The sequence below is a fragment of the Cucurbita moschata genome, unplaced genomic scaffold (assembly GCF_002738365.1).
Source record: "Cucurbita moschata cultivar Rifu unplaced genomic scaffold, Cmos_1.0 Cmo_Scf00506, whole genome shotgun sequence".
NCBI classification, from domain to species: Eukaryota; Viridiplantae; Streptophyta; class Magnoliopsida; order Cucurbitales; family Cucurbitaceae; genus Cucurbita; species Cucurbita moschata.
This window is the reverse complement of record NW_019269022.1, coordinates 1-6,135: the sequence shown is the minus strand read 5'-3', so window position 1 is coordinate 6,135 and position 6,135 is coordinate 1. Positions and strand designations below refer to the sequence as shown.

The 6,135-nt window shown below is 37.2% G+C and overlaps 1 non-coding gene across 1 annotated transcript; it reads left to right on the top strand.

Annotated features, from left to right (window-relative positions):
- Positions 1–3,825: 3,825 nt before the first annotated feature.
- TRNAN-GUU lies at positions 3,826–3,899 on the top strand. The gene has a single exon. It is a non-coding gene; the product is annotated as a tRNA-Asn (tRNA).
- The last annotated feature ends 2,236 nt before the right edge of the window (positions 3,900–6,135 follow it).

Genomic DNA, 6,135 nt, shown 5'->3' with positions numbered 1-6,135 from the left:
AATTTTTTAAGACATCGACCTATTTTAACTGTTAAAATTGATCGTGCTCGGTTCTTAACCCTTAGTGAGCATGCACTTATCTTTATTATAGATTTTAACGTCTATCTCATTTTATGACGTTGAAAATAACCTACAACATGCATCTAACATGCTTTATATAACAATTTATATAATCATCCATTCCATGCAATAATATAACAATTTATATCTATCCCTCATGGAACCCTAAGACATGCATACTATACATTATAGCACTTATAACATACTTGGAATGCATGAAACATGCTTAGCCTATGGTGGGATTTTAAATCTATATGACATACTTTATGCATATACATTTTCTATTTAATTAAAACATACATTCATAATGCATAATTAATTAAACACACTAAAGTGGGTTGGTTTTGGCATTTTAAAACAAGCAATTAACTAAATTATTACATTAATAATTAAAAATAACTTGAGCCGCTCCCGAGGATCACGAACTGGGCGAACCAACCCTTAAAAACGTTGAATCGGTCCCCAACGACAGAAAAAACACCCGAACCGCCTCTTCCATCTTCTTCGGTTCAACTTGCTATCTCTTCCATTTTTGATCAATTACAACCTAAAATGGACTCTAATGACTCCATAAATTACAGAACTTTCTTCATTCATTAAAGCCCATACACCTTAGGCTTATTACAATAATTGTATCAAATGGAAGCATAAAAAAAATGCCAAAACCAAAACCATCCATTTTAGCAACCACAAATTTCATTCATGAAATGGTACCCACCATGATCAAATTAATGTAAATAAAGTGCCTATGTAATGCTCTGATACCAATTGATGGTGTTAATATAACACATGCGGAAGCAATTTGGATCTTAGGCACTTTTAGAACATCAATTATTGTAAATAATTAGCATGTTCATAAGTATTAAAACTTAATGAGTTTAAATACTAACCTTTTGTAGTTCAAACTCCTTTTGCCTCACGAACCGGTTTCGAACCACCACTAGTGTCTTCTCCACTATCCTCCGGCCTTAGAACGGGATTGTGGAATCCGGTGAGTGACTAAACTTGGGAGGTATTTTGTATATGTGAAGAGAGTGTTTGTGAGAGGTTTTTCTCAAGGTTTTTCACCAAGAAGAAGAAGCCCTTTCATGTACCATGATCACTCTATTTAAAGAGCCATGTTTGCATGTTCATGCAAATTTGAGATCATCAAATTTTGACACTTCAAATTCCACTCAAATGTTTGGGATTATGTGGCAAGCATGCATGTTTGAGTTAACCAAATTTTGACACTCAAAATTCCACTCAAACTTGTGGGGTTTACTTGGCAAACATGCAAGTTTGGTTAAACCAAATCTTGACACCTCAAAATTCCACTCACATGGATTTTTCCATTAAATGAAGTCAACATTTTGACTTTCTTCATTTTAATTCAACAATTAATTTGAATAATGAATTTCAAATTAAAGTAACATTAAATGATTAATTAAACTATTTAATTAATATTTAATATTAATTCAAATGCCCATCCCAATCAATTCCGACACATAATTGATTAAGATATTTAAATCTTATTTAAATATCTCATATTCTCTCTTTTTGTTTAATTCGTAAATAAAACAAAAATGCGGTTAAATATATCGTATATATGTAACGCATATTCCCTAATTTGAATTCGAACATTTCGAACTCACTTGTCACATTGTTCTATGGTTTAGTCGGATATGAGCTAGCAGAGGGACCTAATGGACCTATAGATCATGGGCTCCGACGATCCAAGATTAACCGGTTAAACTCATTAACCTTCTTAACCAACATTCGTTAACTACTAGGACACTCCACTATAGCCTAATAGTTGCACTCCCCTCATTATAGATATAGTTCTGTCCATTTGATATAACCATTATTAGTAAGTCGATCCTTCACAGGTTGTTCGTAACTAGAGTTGGGTCAATTAGTCGTTTTACCCCTGAAGTTACTTCTTGTTGCTTATGTCCCACTGATCCTCTTATGAACAATTGGTTTGTGGTCCAACCAGTAACCCGAATCCCTCTCAGGCCAATGAGTGGGTGGGGCCCCTTGTTCAAGACCTGGAGTCAGTACTTAAGGGAACTACCTCTCTTAAAAGTGAGTAGGAGCGAATTCCATCTTGCACCCCACGTCCCCAGCTATTCACCCAGTCTTACCCCTGAAATGGGAGGCCTATTGAGTCGGCGAACTCAAGCCACTGTCACCCATGCAAATTTAAGGATAATTCCGAATGAACAGGAGTTCATGGTTAGCTCAGGATTAAGATCGAGTTACCTAGGTCATCGAATGAAAAGAAAATCAGTCTCAACAGTAAACGACATTATAAAGTGAGAGTGATTTTCTTCATGGTCCGATCTTATGCAATACTCATTGCATAGGACGCCCCCACTCACATGTCTCCACATGTACAATTTAGTGATCACATTGTTTATATCATATACAAAAGTGGGCCGCATCCATAGTGTCCCCAGAATAAGGTACTCAGCCTTATCCTTATACTATAGATCATTTTGACTATATACTTGGACTTGATCCACTTTTATGTCTCTACATATAGTTCAAGTATTCATACTATAGCCAGAGTGTTCTTAGTTTATTGAATTTAGATTAATGGTCGTAAAGTTCACTTTATTCAATAACAATTTTTTCTGAATAAACATCAACAATAACTTTATTGAAAATAGAACATATCTTTGATTATAAATTATGAGTTTTAGGACATAAAACCCAACATACCCAAAATCTGCCATTTTTTCTTTCAGTTTTGTTTCTTTTTGTTTTTTTGCAGATCATTTTGGGGTTGTAGGAGGTGTTAGAGAGATATTTGGGGTTGTAGGAGGTGTTAGGGAGATATTTGGGGTTGTAGGAGGTGTTAGGGAGATATTTGGGGTTGTAGGAGGTGTTAGGGAGATATTTGGGGAAGGTAGAGAGATTATTGTAATTAAAGTCGTTGGAGGAGGTGTTAGAGAGATATTTGGGGTTGTAGGAGGTGTTAGGGAGATATTTGGGGAAGGTAGAGAGATTATTGTAATTAAAGTCTAAAAGTTTCACTCTCTTTTGCTTATTATTTATATCTAAACATCACCATTTATTGTAATTAAATTGGAAAAGGTAAAAGATCTAAATAAAAAATACAACAATTTGAATTGGGTTAGAAGTGGGATTTGAACCCACGCCACGCCCTCTCACAAGGACCAAAACTTGTGTCTGGTTCCTTAAAACACTCAGCCATCCTGACTACCAATTAATAGATTCCATATTGGTTGGAGAGGGAAATGAACCATTCCTTATAACAGTGGAAACCTTTTCCTAATAGATGCGTTTTAAAACTGTGAGACTGACGGCGATTCATAACAGGCCAAAATGGAAGATATCTGCTAGCGGTTGGAGAGAGTAAGGAAGCATTTCTTTTAAGGGTGTGGAAAAATCTTCCTAGTAGATGCATTTTAAAACCGTGAGGCTGATGGTGATACGTAATGCGCCAAAGTGGACAATATCTACTAGCGGTGGGCTTGAGCTGTTACAAATGGTACTTGAGCTAGTCACCAGGCGATGTGCCAGCGAAGACACTGGGCCCTCAAGTGGGTGGATTGTGAGATCCCAGATCGGTTCGAGAGAAGATAAAACATTTCTTATAAGGGTGTAAAAATCTCTCCCTAGTAGACTGCCAGCGAGGACACTAGAAAACCTCTCCATACTAGATTCGTTTTAAAACTGTGAGGCTGACTGCGATACATAACGAGCCAAAGCATAAAACATCTACTATTGGTGGGCTCAGACAATTATAAATATTTGGTTGGAATAGCTCAGTTGGTTAGAGCGTGTGGCTGTTAACCATAAGGTCGGAGGTTCAAACCCTCTTTTTAGCTAGCGATGGCAATTGGTAACCAAGTGTTTCTTATGAAGATAAGATAGCTTTTTAGGTAGCTACGACTAGTTGAAATCGCATTTGAGCCCAATACCTTCATGGTCATGGTATCCGACTTTACCCCCAACAGGGGTTCGTCATAAACTGAAATATTTGAACTTATGCTTTACTCCCAATAGGGGTTCGTGAAGATCTTTCTAGTAAAGATATTCTTCAATCTCCATCTTCCATAAACTGAAATCGGATCCATTGAACTTCTCAATTCCAATCTTTGAACTTTCCATCTTCACAGATCGTGGTGAATTTCACCTAGCTCTGATACCAGTGGGTAGAATCGCACAACAATGCACACACTCGATAAGAAAATGTAAGCAAAACTCTCACTAAAGAATTTGTATTATAAATTACCAGTTGGTAGAATCGCACAACAACGCACACACTTGATAAGAAAATGCCAACAACGCACACACTCGATAAGAAAATGCAAGGAGAACTCTCGCTAAAGATTTGCATTATAAATTCAGGTATTTCCAATAGGAGAGAACACAGAAAAAGTACATTTTCAAAGCTGTCCCAAGGGGGATATATATATATATATATATATAGTTCAGTTTACTATATATAGTTTTACCACATATAACCATCTAATATATATAACTATCTACCATATATAGCTTTAAATTCGAAAAGGTAAAAGATCTAAATAAAAAAGTTCATATCATTTTATGATAAAAGTCTAGCACCTTAGACCACTCGGCCATCATGACTACTTTTTAACAAATCTCACATTGGTTGGAGAGGTGAATGAACCATTCCTTATAACGGTGTGGAAACCTCTCACTAATTGACGCGTTTTAAAACTGTGAGACTGACGACGATCCATAACAGGCTAAAATGAAATATATCTACTAGCGATTGGAGAGGGTAAGGAAGCAATTCTTTTAAGGGTGTGGAAAAATCTTCCTAGTAGACGCATTTTAAAACCGTGAGGCTGGTGGTGATACGTAATGCACCAAAGTGGACAATATCTGCTAACGGTGGACTTGAGATATGGTATCAGAGCTAGTCACCAGGCAGTATGCCAGTGAAGACGTTGGGCCCCCAATGGGGTGGATTGTGAGATTCCAGATCGGTTGGAGAGAAGATAAAACATTTCTTATAAGGGTGTGGAAACCTCTCCCTAGTAAACTGCCAGCGAGGATGCTGGAAAACCTCTCCATAGTACATGCATTTTAAAACCGTGAGGCTGACGGATATACGTAACGAGCCAAAGCAAACAACATCTACTCATGGTGGGCTTAGAAAATTTTATATAATTGGCTGTTAACCACAAGGTCGGAGGTTCAAACCCTCCTTCTAGCGAACATGTTCTTGATAACGGCAACCTGATCAATCACGTATGTTAACTTATTTTAGGTTTGGACTAATAAGGTTCTTGCTCAATTTAATCAAATAATAAGCGCCATGTTCTTGTCGTTTCTGTTGGATTTTATGTCCTAAAACTCATAGGAATAAAGTGAACTTTATGATCATTAATCTAAATCCAATAAACTAAGAACAATCTCGTTAGTATTAATTGATCTATATGTATAAGGATAAGGCTACCTTATTCTGGGGACACTCAAGTTCAAGTATATAATCAAAATGATCTATAGTATAAGGATAAGGCTACCTTATTCTGGGGACACTAAAGTTCAAGTATATAATCAAAATGATCTATAGTATAAGGATAAGGCTACCTTATTCTGGGGACACTATGGATGCGGCCCACTTTTGTATATGATATAAACAATGTGATCACTAAATTGTACATGTGAGTGGGGGCGTCCTATGCAATGAGTATTGCATAAGATCGAACCATGAAGAAAACCACTCTCACTTTATAATGTCGTTTACTGTTGAGACTTATTTTCTTTTCATTCGATAACCTAGGTAACTCGGTTTTAATCCTGAGCTAACCATGAACTCCTATTTATTCGGAATTATCCTTAGATTTGCATGGGTGAGAGTGGCTCTAGTTCGCCGACTCAATAGACCTCCCATTTCAGGGGTAAGACTGGGTGAATATTGAGACCTCCCATTTCAGGGGTAAGACTGGGTGAATGGCTGGGGACATGGGGTGCAAGATGGAATTCACTCCTACCCACTTTTAGGGATAGAAGAGAGGTAGTTCCCTTAAGCACTGACTCCAGGTCTTGAACAAGGGGCCCCACCCTCTCATTGGCCTGAGAGGGATT